General features: G+C 35.2%; 2 long non-coding RNA genes across 12 annotated transcripts in view; both read right to left on the bottom strand.

Moving 5' to 3' along the window:
• The window catches only part of LOC143684900 (uncharacterized), a 59,603-nt gene extending 52,258 nt beyond the window's left edge, over window positions 1–7,345 (bottom strand). Inside the window, exons 1-2 of the long non-coding RNA XR_013176258.1 lie at window positions 7,194–7,345; window positions 6,796–6,898 (exon numbers count right to left, since the gene is read on the bottom strand). This is a non-coding gene — a long non-coding RNA (uncharacterized LOC143684900). The remainder of the gene's footprint in view (window positions 1–6,795; window positions 6,899–7,193) is intronic.
• Window positions 1–16,069, bottom strand: part of LOC143684898 (uncharacterized) — a 391,441-nt gene that overhangs the window by 241,092 nt on the left and 134,280 nt on the right. The gene's annotated exons all lie outside the window — the stretch shown is intronic.

Below are 16,069 nucleotides of genomic sequence, written 5' to 3'. Positions count from 1 at the left end.
GAGCAAGAGAAATGTAGTGTATACTTATGATGGAATATTATGTGGCTACAAAAAGGAACAAAGTCGTGAGGTACGCAACAAGGTGAATAAACTGTGGGGACATTATGTTGTGCAAAATACGCCAGAAACGAAAGAGCAAATATTATATGGTCTCTTTTAGAGAACACTTATAAGAAAATTGGGGCCTAGATCATAAACTGTTATAGCAGTCACATTTAGTCCAGAGTTGTTATTTCTAGATTCTGAGATGCTATGCTATATGTGTATAACCTGGTCTTTCCCTAGAACTTTGGATAACTGAATGAAATCTAAGACTTGCAGTTGGAGTTCAGCAGCTGTGAAAGCCAGCACTGCTATATACAACAACTGCCAAAGAAATCAGGCTTCAGTTACAGATAAAAACAAAGCCAAACTTGGTTGGGACTAAGGTATATCAGAAAACAGAGCAAAAGATGATACTATCTGCATTTTAGAGTTTCACCTACTGTATGAGACCAAAGGAAGAGAGGTTTATTTTTCCCGAAACCTAAATTTTCTGTAGCACACAATTTAACTCAACCTGCCTGGATAGCTCATTTAAACACTGAAGCCCAAAATAGGAACAAGAGCTTGTAATTCTATAAGCTTAATATAATACCCAGATAATCCCAGAGTACGTTAAATAGATAATTTAAAAGTTTTGGCAAAGACTAGAGAACAAATGTGGAACTATTAAATTTTCCCACCTGGTAAGTCCCTGATATTCTCTCAGACATTAGGGACTCCCAAGTTAAAAGGCCAAGCCCTTGATCTCGAGGCTTGCACTTATGAAACTTATTTCTGAGGTGGAGAAGTGAAGTCTACCTATAGTTATACACAAAGTTACTTCCAAAAAACCTCTTTTGCTTCTCATATGGCCTGTCTCTCTCTAAACCCAACTCTGCAAGGAAAATCATTATCCACCCCTTCATGGGACATTACATTCAGGGGTGAAAGTCTCCCTGGCAACATGGGACATGACTCTCAGGGATGAGCCTGGCCCTGACACCATGAAATTGACAATGACTTCCTGACCAAAAGAGGGAAAAGAAATGTAACAAAATAAGGTATCAGTGGTTAAGAGAATTTAAATAATATTGAGAGGCTATTCTGGAGGCTACTCCCATGTTAGCTTCAACTAGGTATTTCTAATTGCCACAGTTTGCCAAATTCCAACCAATATTATTCTTATTAACCTTAAAGAAAGGCTCTATCTGAGATTCTACAAAAGTTTCACATGCTAAGTTTATTTTCCAGAAACCTATAACTTTCAGATGGTTCCTAGGCCAGATAAGTCTTGAAACACAGAAGGGACAGCCTCTCCAAGAACATCAACTAGTTCCATCCTTCTATCCCATGTTGTTGACACCCCTTTTCAACATGAAAAAGTTAGAATGGGCATAGCCAAAATACCTCTAAAGATCGGAAGAAGGATCAAAGGATAAGGAGGAGTTATAACAGAGAAGATGGGATATAACAAGAGAGGATGACTGATGAATCATTGTATTATTTCATTTAGTCTTCAGTATCTTGGAGCAGCTAGAAGGGAAAACTTGAAGTTGTGGAACCCACAACAATCTTTGAAATCTGTTCTATAACTATTTGTTGAAATGTACTTTGAAATAAAAAACAAAAAAGAATATGATTGTGATGACAAATGCACAGCTATATAATAACAGCGTGAACCACTGATTGTACAATTTGGATGGTTTGTATGGTATATGAATATTTAATATACCTCAATAAAATTTCATTTAAAAAATTAATCAGACTTTTAAAGAAAAAAGAAATTAAATGAAGGTGATGTCCAGAAGACCAAAATACTTATTATCCAATGTCTCTTCAAACTTGGAAACATTTACTGATGGTTCCAATCAAATTTTTCCAGCTGCTTAGTATAAAATAGCACTGCTTTTCCTGAGCAATCTGTTTGTTTTTATCCTATAGATATCGATAAATGGCTGTTCATATTGTCTTCCTTACCCTGATTTCCAAAAACCTGAAAGCCTAGACCCAGTTCTAGTGAATGTGAAGTAATGCAGTCACTCATATTATAAACCAAACATACCTCATACTTATTTTTGCATCCTTATTTTCATTTTTGCTCAATTTGCTCACTTGACTACAACATATAATCTTTCATAGAGTAGCTTAGCTACTTTTTGAAACCAAGCAGAATATAAATAAATAAATTAGACTCAAACATTGCAAGAACATTCCCAATGAACCAAAGTTTTACCTAATTATGTTCACCTCCTATTGGTCAACAAAAATCATTCTTAAAAATAAAAATGCCCCTAGTGAATGCTTAGACATTAATCAAGGGATTAGCATTGGTTGTTCAGTAACATAAACTTGAAATTACCATTTGTTCCCATTAGTACCCTGTGTACACAATGTGCGTCACCTCCTTCCTGAAGGCTAATCAGCAATCTCTCTTTCTTCCATCTGCTGCTTGTTGAATATTCAATGCTATGGAGGATTCCTGGGAAAACCTTGGAGCTACAAACTTCTCCTTTCTCTTATTTGCAGCATCAGTGATTAAGAAGGCACAAGACAAAACAAAACAAAAAAACAACAAACAAAACTCCACAGAGCATGAATTCTACAGGGCAACATTTACTTTATACTGAATCTTGGGTGATCTGCTATTCTTGTCATTACCTGCCTCTCAGTGGCATGCTAATTTTTATCTGTACAGAAAAAAACAGGCTATCTCTCAATCCTATTTGAATGACTTTGCATTCTTGATAAAGTAATGCATTTGAAAAGGGTATATGCCCTTAAACTGAATATTATTCATTTAATAGTACTCCAACCTGAATGCAAATCTCAAATACAACATGTGTGAGCGCAAATGATTTCATGAATACAAATCAGTGTGTCCTTTTAAGAGAGCTCCTTTACATCAGCAGTTCTCAAGGCAACTGTACAATTGTGTGACTATGAATTTTACCTAGGCTGCTAAGAAACAAGTATCTCTGCAGTGACGCAGGAAGCTGAGCAGGAAGTGCCTGCTAAGCGTATTTGGTGACTCATACCCATTTGCTCTTCAACTCACTTGCAGTTTGCTCATTAGCATCAGTGCTGGGGGCTAATGGATACTCAGTAGGAAGCAATTTTTCTTGGCAAATATCTGTTTAAAAGCTGGAAATGAATGTCCAGTGAGGGCTCTGCCCCAACAAAGGTTTCCAAGGTTGAAAGAGGTTGTGTTTTGAGGGATCTGATTACAGGGCTCAGTGGTGAATTTCATATTCTTAGGACTGATTTCCTTCCTCCTGTGATAACCTTTTAATCACAAGAAAATAGTATGAAATAAGTAAAGCTAAGGCAAAGAGGTTTTATTTATCTCTATTGCTTCTCTGTTGCTTTTTAGATTATTATATGGAATTTTTTTAAAATACCATGTATTCATTATATATCCAAGCACCTAATAGTGTTGGTAAATGTTTAACAACAGTCTTTGGGAAAAAAAGGCCTTAATTATACTAGCTGCTGATTTCTGTGGTAGAAATATTTCCACCAAAACTAATTTCAAGCTACAATAGGAGTCACTGAATTCAGAATTGGGAAAAGATTTGAACAATCAGCTATCTTGTAAGCTGGTGAAGGATAAAGGCCAACTCTACCACATGGCTGGCCCTCTAGATGCAAATGTGGTCTCATTTTCATGTGGAACGAAAAATCATCATCCTTTATCACTAAGTGTCCCTGAAAAATCAAAGTGCGTTCTGTTTGGCTAAAGACTATATATAGTTGTTATATAATTAAATATATAAATATATATATATAGTCTTATATATAATTTATATATATGATTTATATATATATATAACTTTATATATATATATATACACACACACACAATTTTTTTATGTTTTTTTAAGTTTCACTTTTTCATTCCCATTCCTGGCTCATTCAGCTTTCTTGAGTCTCTCTAGTTGTCATAGGAGGTATATTTTAAAGGTTATAGAAATAGCCAATTCACTTCAAATAAAAGCTGGCTATCCTCTGATATTAAGTAATTTTTAAAAAATGTTCTTGCACAAAAAGACTCTTGTACAGTGGGACGAAACCACTGACAGACCAAGTAGAATAGCTCATTACCTGCCCTTCAAGCTGCTTGGCCTTTTTTTGTTGTTGTTTTGGGCCCAAATGTTTAATGTTGTTGGTGATTATTTTCATGGAAATTATAAGTGATAATGACATATTTCCGGAAATATGTAAAGACTATATGTCTGTACTTACCTTTGGAAAATGAAGTGAAAACATTGCTTTTTAAATGAATGAAATCTAACACTTGATCAATTCAATACTATAAAGGGTGGATCTGTTGCAGAGAAAATTAGATTGGCTATAGATAAAGTCCATATCAAAACTCCAGAATGCATATAATTTTAAGAAAAAAGACAACTATGATGTAAGATCAGGACGCAGTCAGGCTGCATATTGCTTGAGGAACCTAGAAGTAATAGGTTCAAGCTTGAGCTCTGGAGCCAGGTTACTTGGTCTGAATGGCAGCTCTGTCACTGGCTTGGCACAGAATTTTGGGCAAGTTTCTCTTCTTCTCTATGCTGCAGTTTCTCCACTGTTAAATGGGGATTATAATAATAATACCTAACACACCAAGTTACAACGAAGATCAAATCTGGATTAAATGTCCTATAAAGGTATTGTATCAACATGTAGTTTGCTAAATAAACAAAAGAGGACATTTTCAAAGACTAAGAAAAACGAGTGGATTAGAGATCAAATCTAAACCTTTCAAGGAAGGTTACTTTTAAAGGAAATTGCAATTCAGTTTAACGAGTTACTTAACCACTCAATATTATTCTCGTTCCTCTGACCATGCAAATTAACACCAAAGCAGCATACTGGATTGTAAATACAGATTTAATTTAACAGTCTAGGTGAAAGAAACATCTTCTTTCCATTTCAATCGATTTGGGAGAAATTTCTCAATATCCCTGGAGAAATTTCTTAAGTGTGAAATTTGAGGTTGACAAGGGGTACGTACCATTCTGATTATCAACAGGAGATATTAATGGAACCAGGAAATGTTCCCATCTCTATAGTATTTAATGGCAGGGAGGGAGGGGAGGAAGAAGGCTCTAAGGAGTTCTGAGATATTGTTGCTGATCATGTCTGAAATGCCATCGAATGTATTTCATGGAGCTATGGTTCACAGAGCCTGCCAAATACCAAAGTCCTTGAAATGAATTTAAGCCAAATATTATTTTTCGACTCTATAAACCCTATGTGATCATAATGAGGTACTTCAGTGTTGTTGAAAATCAGTGCATCAAAAGAAGACACTGGCCAGTGTCCTCCATGTTTGCCATTCCTAATCCTAATCTGCCCTCTTATGGTCCCTCCCAACCTCCTCATATTGCTGACATCCCCTAAGCTTCACATATTCCCTTCCCAACCATCAAGATGGACCTTGCTTCTGCCCAGATTCACAACAACCTCTTCACCTCGTTTCTAATACTATGAGTGCTGACACAATAAAAAAAAAAATTGTTGATAATGTCAAATCACAATCTCCTTCCAGGTTATACATTTAAGAATGGCCCTTATGGAAATATATTCTTTTAGCCTCCAAATGATTCTTATAGTGGGCATTTTACATATGTGGCAGACCAATGAAAGGACAAAGAGGAGTCATTTTGGGCAAGGAGGCCCTTGCCAAAGAAAATATGTTTTGCAATTTCTTCTAGAACCACACTATGTAAGTGGTCACTTTATCTACCTGACATAGGATTTTTCTTCCATATTAAGATATGCAAAAGTATTAAACATTTCCCCAAATTAGTCTGGCTTTACTATTCATTTAGAATTGTTCATATTTACAAAGGTTAAATGAGTATTTTTGCAATTTCTTTCTTTTTATATTTTTAATAGCTGATAGATCAAATGAGAGTGAGATATCTACTCTTAAACCAAATTAAATAATAAAACAACTTATTTCATATAAACCACAGGTAAATTGATACTTCTTACATTCTTTAGACATGGGCATTTTATAAAATCTAGCAGTAATTATATCTCATAAGCATCATTATCATGATCGCTGCAATAGCCACTTCATAATAAAGCATTATTAACCACAAAATAGGGAATGGTATTATTTGAATGCTCAATAAGTGTCCTACATTTCACACAGGCCATCTCACTGCACTGCCAACAATCATGGGAGAGAGTTAATATCTGCCCTGTTACAAACATTGATTTTGTCTACCCATTAGCCAGCCTCACCTTCTTCCTTACTAGCAAAACTCTAAGTTTATTCAATATGCCAATATGTTCACTAAAAATATAACATAGTTTCCCAGCTTCCTTCACAACTGGGGATAACTTTTATCACATCTCTGGCCAATGAAATGTAAACAGAAGTTTATTGGGGTGGTGAAGCTTGTTTTTATCATGAAAAGTCACAAATTCAACTAACATCCCTTTTTGATCTCTGCCTTTCCTTTCTTTCTGCCTAGAACACTTACACTGTATTTTATGATGCAATAGTAAAGATGAAAACCATTCAATAAGATGTGAAGAGAAGTGGAAGGAGTTTTGAATAATGACTACATGATAGAATTGGCATACCAGCTCTGAATTGCCCATCTTCAGATTTTTTGATTGATGAGGAAAATAAGCCTGTTATTTATTTAAGCCTTTGAGTCAGACTTCTGTAACAAGTAACCAAATAAACAGTAATACTTTCTATACCCTCTTTTTACAGATAAGCAAATATATGTTTAGAAATATTAAGTGTCATACCCAAAGTCGCAGAGCTCCAAGATGCCAGAGCCCATGTTCTTTCCAGTCTTCTCTACTGCTTTTGTAGACAAGCAGGTATCCCATGTTAGGCCTGGAAGAGACCCTAGAGAGCATACAGGTCAAATCATCCTTTTCACTATAAGGAAACTAAGGCCAAAGCAGACAGCAGTAATATGTCTATCTAAAACATGACCAAGAATTAACATAACAATCCAATGTTCTTACTACAGACAATATTTAGAAATCGTTGGGACCAAGCAGATGGAAATGAACACGAAGCCAAAATTAAATGCCTCTGGTTTAGGAAATCATGAGAGTGAGAATCTTGAAGAAGACAAGAAAATAAAATACAGTTCATTATAACAGACTGTGTCGGCAATAGTAAAGTACAATGTTACCAGAAGCAGATATTTTGATATCGCGGGACTTCCAGGAAATGGAAAAAGCTGTAACTGAGGAACATAGCTTCGGAAGGGCCCAGGGATGGATCTTGCCAGGAAGGCCGGTGGTGAATTCCACATGTATATTCTTACACCTGGCAAAGCCAATAAAAAATTGGCTTCTGAAATTAAAAAAGTAAGCATTTAAGATGTGTATTTGGAATATGTTCATAGTCCAAGGACCTTTTCTTGCTTCACAAGGATATCACTGTACATTTTCAGTGACAGAAAAAGCAGGTTTTTAAGTAATATAATGTACATGGTAATATGCACACACACACACACATCTGCACACAGACTCAGAAACAGAAGAAAGTTGGAAAACAATACATCAAAATGTCAATGGTGGTTATTTCTAGAAGGTAGACTTATAGTTGATTTTAAAATTTTTTCTCATTGCTTGTCTAAATTTTTATACTGAATATATACTATCTTTATAACATAAAGGCAAAGGAAAATGTATTTTAAAATCTATTTGACAATTATGTGGTACTATAATTCAACACAAATAGGTAAATAGAGGTTGGGGCTTTTAAAAAATGTTTCCTAATTGCATGTTAATTTAATTCTTACAATGAGCCAATATGTAAGTCTAATAAAACCATTAAACAATCAGTTGTTTTATACCTGTTCATTAGAACTTTTTATTCTATAAGAAATGAAAATGTATCAGACATAGTAAAAGATGCTTTCTTTAAAAATCAAAGCAATGCTGTTTTGTTTAATTGCCCAAGACTTTGGCTATATTTTAACATTATGCTATGTAAATATAATATACATATTGACGCACTAAAATTAAATAAAGCACCTACTCTCCTTTGAGGTAAAAGCTGATTTAGATCACCAATGCAATTATTCATTCAAGCATTAAAATCATTTGTTGGTAACTATTTGCTTTAATAAATGTATATGAACTAAAAATCTCTAACCTAATGTTGGGGAGGAAGTGATTATAGCATATCAAAATAAATGTATCTCAAAATATTGGAAGTCTTTTCCTATAAACATTTTTAATGTTTATTTTCAAAAATAAAAACAAATAACGAGGCCTAAATCAGTATAAATATTAAATACAAAAAGTTCACATTTAATTCTGAGATCCAGAAGTATTTTATTTTCAACAAAGTGGCATAAAATGTGAGGAAAACATAACTTAAGAAAAATTTTTACTTTTTTATTTTATTTTTTTTCTATGGGCAGGCACTAGGAATCGAACCCATGTCTCTGGCATGGCGAGAATTCTGCCACTGAGCCACCATCGCACCACCCAAGAAACTTTTTTAAGCAGAAAATATTGATGTAAGGAGAAATATGCTATAGTAGACATTTGTCATCTTGGGTTGACCAGATGCCCTTTTACCTAGGGAATTCCAGACTGACTAAAGAAGCCAAAGGGCAAAAACTTCCTTCCTCAACACCTAGGTTTGGCAAACCAGATGTCCAACTTAAGACTTTGACTCTGCTGCAAGTGACTCACAGCCCTGACATAGTCTGAAGTTATTTTTAGTAGCTAGTCCTGAATTGAGAGTCTGTGCCATAATGGTGAGTTTCCATGTGGAGCTCAATCCACAGTTGGCTGCTGCATGTAGCCATTGGTGATGGTGCCAATAATGGCATCATGGAAAGGCTATTACTGTGGTCAGATCCTCAATTGCTTTTGTGTCCAGTGGTTCCTGCTCATTTTCTAAGTCTAGTTCTCTAGGATTCACATCAGTTTTGTGAACTCTTCACAATCTTCTACAAATTCCTCTACAGTTTAATTAACTAGATTTGGTGTCCATTGTTTGCAACTAAATAACATTTATACTACAGATATCGACAGCCAAAATAGTGTGTAGAAAACATACCCTTAAAGAAATGAATGGTAGCTTAGTGTTTGTTATCTAGCCCAATTGAGACTGAAGATATTGAAAATCCTGTTAACATTCAGTAACAAATCCCTAGCATCAAATTGCATGTTGAGGCAACAAAGCTAATTAATCTATATTCTTGGGTGACCTGCAATAGAGTTCTATTTAAGGTCATTCATAAGGACTCTATTCAAGGCTTTTCTACCATTGAACAGGATGAAGAACATGAAGAATTCAGGGACTGTGGAAGAGCATGAGTAAATCTAAGGATCCCAAAATGTTTAATAAAATTTAAAGACAAAATCAAATTTGTAAACTTTCACTTCAAAGAAGGCACTGAAAGCAAGGGACTGTTCATGACCCTACCAAATAGACTCTCTTATAGCCACAGGCTCATATAACCTAGAATCAGAGGCAAAGTTTGATCCACCAGCTGTGCCATTTTCTGCCTGCAATTGCAAACTTTTCTATAAAACTAACTTGAATGCCTTAGAAAGATAAAAACTAACTTGGATGCCTTAGAAGGATAAAGCTTATTCACCAGAAGACATACAGGATTTTCTAATTCATATAGACAAAAAACAAGGGAGTTTGTATGGAAATGAATTTTGAAGGTGATTGCCCAAAGCAGGGAGAATGGAATATTGGATTAGTTCAACTCTATCAGTATGAGTGCATTCACCATGTAATACCCTGAGCAGATGGAATGGTTCTAATTTATACCTTAACCTCAAGAGGGAAATTGAGATGACAAAACTTCTTTGATATATTGTAGAAGAAAAAATACAAACTTTTGGTAAATAAAGAAATGGCAAGACATCATCATTTGTGCTGCATGTCCAGGGCCACCCTATATAATTGTGTAGTTCTTGTATTGCACAAAAATTCAGGGCTGAGGGGATTAGTGAGGGCTAATATTCAGCCTCTGTGTCTCTTCATTGTTCCAGAGAAAGAGACTTCTCTTTTTTCACAAATTCCTCATCTTATACCCATGAGGTGTATCAACTCAAAAGAAGCATCATTTTTTAAATCCTTATGCCAACAGTCCATTTTTTTGCACAAAGGTGTTTTAAATGTGTGTCTACTCCTCTATGATTCTCTTTGCCAAAGCCTCAAGGAATGCATTAGTGAGGGTAGTGCCAGTCTCTTTCAAATATGCTTGAATAGGTATTCTATTAGTCATGGGATACAGAAGCAAGATTGTGTAGATGAAATCACTACAATGTGGTGGGAGGATTCTGGCTGATGGAGGATAAGTAGTGGTATGTTATTACTGGAGGTGAAGGCTAGTAATAAAAATAATCTAAGCCAATGGAATCTTTAGCAATGATTAGCTGATTATGGAAATCTTACAACATATAAAAGGGCAGCCCATGAAGGTTCTCTGTGATTTATATCACTTGAAAAATTTCAATTCTAGTGGAATTTGGCAGTCTCAAACTGCCAAAATTAAGTGTCAGACATAGATAGACACCTAATTCCTAAACTTGAATCAGTACACTTGACCCAGAGCCCCTTGAATAAAAGTAAGAGGGCATATCCTTGAAGTTAGGGCCTTTATATAATGTTAAAAACCTGTAGTCTGCCTTGCCTTCCTTACAAGAGCCACTTGTTTTTTCACCAAACACTGGGGAAATTAAAACACCCAGGTCTTTTGAAGATTGGATCCTAACTCTGAGATAACACAAACTGCTAGAGGCTACCAACACCATTTTGTCTCACCAGCCCATGTTTTAGTTGATAAAAATGAGTTTTAACCAAAGTATACTTATAGTAGACCTATAAGACATTGAATTTATTCAAAGTTAATTCTGCATGTTTGTGTGAAATACTCTCATTAAACATCTCACACAAAAAATAAAAACTATTATGATAGGTAGAATCAATATCTGAGCACTCCCACCACATTAAAACTGTAAATCAAAATCAATTCCATGACTTCAGGTGAATTGTAGAGATAAGTGTCTCCTTAGTAATTAAAAGATTCAAGAATAGTGATTTCTATCACACCCTAATTTAACTCTCTAGTTTCTTTGATGGGTATAGAAAATGTATGGATTTTGGAAAATGACAATATGTTATTATAAAATTGATCAAATGGTTATTCTAACTGTAATTTCTATTCCAGTCTGGTATCCTTATGAAATCAAATCAGCACATCCCATGGCAGGGAATGTTCAAGCAAATGCCTTATCATCTGTTTCAAATAGCAGACATATATGGAGGCAGTGATATTTATCTGGAAAGGATATAAACACACCTTCACTGTTCTGCCTCTACATTGTGCTAACTCTCTATGTAAAGGTTGACCATCTTATGATAACAATAAAACATCATGATAACCTACTAAATTAATAATGTCTTGCTTTTAGGACCTGGATATCAGAATATAGAAACTACCCCAAAAGTATTGTACATGCGTACCCAAAGGTAGATTATAAGTTTTATTATAATCTAAGATCTGACATTCAGAAGTTTCTGGAGACCCAATGGCCTAACTCATGTTCTGGTATCTCCCTGAGAGTGAAGGTTAAGTTGCTGTCTCTTATATTCACTTCCATCAAGAAAGAAGCACAGTGACTAGGTCACTCGGGGTTTGGAAAACAGCATATGCATATTTAGATGTGCTGTTCAAATCAGACGTAAGATCACCAGAAGCAAGTGAGGCCCTAGAGAAGCCATATCAGCTGATCAACACTGCAGTGCAAGCAGTTCCACAACTCAGTCCTATTGCTTCATGGATCCAATCATGTTTGAAATGAGTAGTAAAAATTAGGTTCAGGAAGGTTGTCTTTCTAATAAATAATAGTCTCCTTTTAAAAAAAATGCCCTTGCTTTTTAACTGGTCTGGTAGTGGTATGTGGGACATATGTGTCTGTATAATATAAACTGCATTAAGTTAGGCAAAAGCCTTTGGCTGGGAAGAGGGGATGGTTGTAAGAGAAAAGGCTTAGTTGATTAGGGACAGCCCAAAGTAGTGGATTGTGGTGAATATTTGCTATTTTGGCAGCCCAGCAAACCATGACCTTTCTATCTGGGGAGAATATTAAAAATTTAAAATGAGAATCAATTCTTCACCCCTGAATCTGGAAGCCAGAGAGGCTTCTTTCAGATCTGGACAACCAGCGCATAGGTCTAGGCTCGGGCAATCTGGTTTTCACCTATGGGATATGCAGGTAGAGGCCCAAAGCCTCAGAAAAGAATCATAGATTCTTTGAAAGTATGCCTACAAAGCAGGTTCAGAAATGGTAAGGCAGCTGCTTTTCAATGCAACAGCACAATAGTGGTGTCCTGAGTTTCCTGTGGAACGATTCTGTGTTTCTTGCCTCCCTTGGTACCTCTCATTTTCTAAGCCTGGTGCTCTAGTGTCTCTTTGCTTTCATAAAGTACCCAATTTATGTCCAACAAAATTTATTTTCTGCCTTATTAAGACAGCTGTTTCTGCTGCTTACAACCAAATACACTGATTGTTGAAAAGTCAAAGACCCAACACTCCAAAACTTATTAAGCATAGTTTTCACAAATTTTAAGTTTGTGGGCATTAGAGGCAGCATAAAATATTATAGAGCTTGTTTGGGAGTCAAACAGTTCATTGGAATTTCTTCTCTTACTCAGGCTAAATGTATGACCTTACACAAGTTTCTTAAATATACTGTACCTCACTTTCCAAATCTGCAGAATGACAATAATACCACTTACTTGGACTTTAATGAGAAACTATATTCACATATGTAAGGCACTGGATCTAACATCTCTCTCCTAGTTCCTCTCCTCCAATCACAATGGATTTTATTAATTTTTTTCAGATGTTTATCCTACCCATCAGTGAACCTTTCCCTCATTTTATTCCATCTTCCTGGGATGCTCCTCTTTATTCTCCTCCCCCAGCTAATTCTTTTTTTAAATTTTTCTATTAATTTTTTTAAAAATATAACAATAAACAAAAACATTTTTAACATATGATCACTCCGTTCTGCATATATAATCAGTAATTCACAATATCATTACATAGTTGCATATTCATCATCGTGATCATTTCTTAGAACATTTGCATCAATTCAGAAAAAGAAATAAAAAGACAACAGAAAAAAATTCATACATACCATACCCCTTACCCCTCCCTTTCATTGATCACTAGCATTTCAATCTACTAAATTTATTTTAACATTTGTTCCCCCTATTATTTATTTTTATTCTGTATATTTTACTTGTCCCATTTCTATCTCTTGATGGTCCCTGTTACCAATGAAATTCTCCAAGTTTATTCACTAATATCAATTCATATCAGTGAGACCATATAGTATTTGTCCTTTTGTTTCTGGCTAATCTCACTCGGTATAATGTCCTTAAGGTCCATCCATGTTGTTACATACTTCATAACTTTATTCTGTCTTACAGTTGCATAATATTCCATTGTATGTATATACCACGGTTTGTTTAGCCACTCATTAGTTAATGGACATTTTGGCTGTTTCCATCTCTTTGCAATTGTAAATAATGCTGCTATAAACATTGGTGTGCAAATGTCTGTTTGTGTCCTTGCCCGCATGTCTTCTGAGTAGATATCTAGCAATGGTATTTCCAGGTCATATGGCAACTCTATATTTAGCTTTTGAGGAACCACCAAACTGCCTTCCACAGCAGTTATACCTTTTGACATTCCCACCAACAGTGGATAAGTGTGCCTCTTTCTCCACATCTTCTCCAGCACTTGTTGTTTTCTGTTTTATTGATAATGGCCATTCTGGTGGATATGAAATGATATCTCATTGTGGTTTTGATTTGCATTTCCCTAATAGCCAGGGAAGTGCCTTTGGTCATTTGTATTTTCTCTTCTGAGAAATGTCTGTTCAAGTCTTTTGCCCATTTTTTAATTGGGTTGTCTGTCTTTTTTTGTTGAGTTGAACAATCTCTTTATATATTCTGGATACTAGACAGTTATCTGATATATCATTTCCAAATATTGTCACCCATTGTGTAGGCTGTCTTTTTATTTTCTTGGTGAAGTTCTTTGATGCATAAAAGTGTTTAATTTTGAGGAGTTTCCATTTATTTATTCAATGCTCATGCTTTGAGTGTAAGGTCTAAGAAACCACCTCCTGGTATAAGATTTATAAAATATTTCCTTACATTTTCTTCTAACAGTTTTATGGTTTTAGATCCAATGTTTAGGTCTTTGATAAATTTTGAGCTAATTTTTGTAAAGGGTGTGAGATATGGATCCTCTTTCATTCTTTTGCATATGGATATCCAGTTCTCTAGGCACCATTTATTGAAGAGACTGTTCTGCCCCAGGTGAGTTGGCTTAACTGCCCTATCAAAGATTAATTGTCCATAGGCGAGAGGGTCTATATCTGAACACTCTATTCTATTCCATTGGTCAGTATATCTATTGCTCCTCTTTATTCTCCTCCCCCAGTTAACTCTTAGCATTTCTTATCTATTTCTTTATCTCTCAGCTCAATGTTCACTTCCTCAATGAAGACTTCCAGATTTTCCCAGATTTTTTCAATAGGTTGAATCCATCTATTAAGTGTTCTCTTAAGGCTAGCACTATATTCTTCTTATGCATAACATCTGTTTATTCATTCAACATATTCTTAGGACTTATACATGGCAAGCACTGTTTTGGAGGTATGGTGGTTAACACACCTTAAGTCTCTGATTTCATGTATCACACATTATAGAGGGTGATAGCCCATAAATAAGTGGGAAAATTACACTCAGGGATAAATGATATACAGAAAATAAAATAGGACAATGAGATTAAGAGTGATCAGATCTTCAGTAGGAATAGTGAGCTGATGCTTTTCTTAAATGACATTTGAGCTGAGACACAAATAATAGAGGAAGATACGGGAAGTTCTAGGGGGATCTCCAGGAAAGCAAAATAAAGAAACACAAAGGCAAGAATGAACTTGGAATGCTGCAAAACCTCCAAGAAACCCAGCAAGACTGGAACACAGTGAACAAGGAAAATAGTTTGAGATAAAGTCAGATAAAGAGGTTGTAGAACAGTACAATCTAATAGAAATACAATATGAGCCAAAAATGTGAGCTACATTTGTAATTTTAAATGTGATAGTAGCCACATTTTAAAAAGTAAACAGAATCAAGGAAAATTAACATTAATGCTGTATTTCATTTAACCCAATATATCCAAAATATCATCATTTCAAATGAAACCACAATTCGAAAAATTATTTACATTCATTTTTTAATCTCTTGTACATTTTATATATACAGCACACCCCAATTTGGACTAGCCTCATGCCAAGTGCTTGTTAGCCACATGTGGCTAGTAGCTACCATATAAGCCAGACAATTGTAGGTCACTGAAGGGTTTGGAATTTAATCAAAATAGAGTGAGACCCTTTTGGATGGTCTTCAATGAGAAGGTAATATAATGTAAATTATCTGCTGATAAATGTATGGGTTTATTTTTTCTTTACATTTAAACACATCATGATGTTAGAAAATATTTTTATATGTTATATGAAACTAGCATTTTTGTGCCCAAATATAATCAATAACATGGTATCATTTACTGGGAATAATAGTATATATATATATCTAAACATATAAAACCAACCAATTTTCACCACCCCATCACTGCCATCCTTGTCTAATCCCCCACCACCTCACTTGTTTTAACACTCTCAATTTTATTTAGAGGATGCATAGAACAGGTGTAGGAAGGATTTAAAAAGTAGCGGGGGAGGTATCTAGAGATACATGTTCTTAAGAGGCCAACCTGGGGAACATTTAGAAGGAAGAAAGTCTCTAAGCGTCACTTTATTCTTGGTTAGAAAATTTGCTGCATGGTATGCTCAGAACTAAGAAAGGTAGAATTCATATGACACCTACAATAAAAAGTTCAGTTAGATGTAGGAGAGCAATCTCCTGTGGAAATGGTTCAAATCAGTGTCACTCTTGGAGGTATTCAGAGAAGGGTCTTGGCTAGGAGATTTGTCGTGCAGGTCA

Source organism: Tamandua tetradactyla, chromosome 5, assembly GCF_023851605.1.
Source record: "Tamandua tetradactyla isolate mTamTet1 chromosome 5, mTamTet1.pri, whole genome shotgun sequence".
NCBI classification, from domain to species: Eukaryota; Metazoa; Chordata; class Mammalia; order Pilosa; family Myrmecophagidae; genus Tamandua; species Tamandua tetradactyla.
Note: the sequence above shows the minus strand (reverse complement) of the source record. Positions and strands in the feature narration are given on the sequence as shown.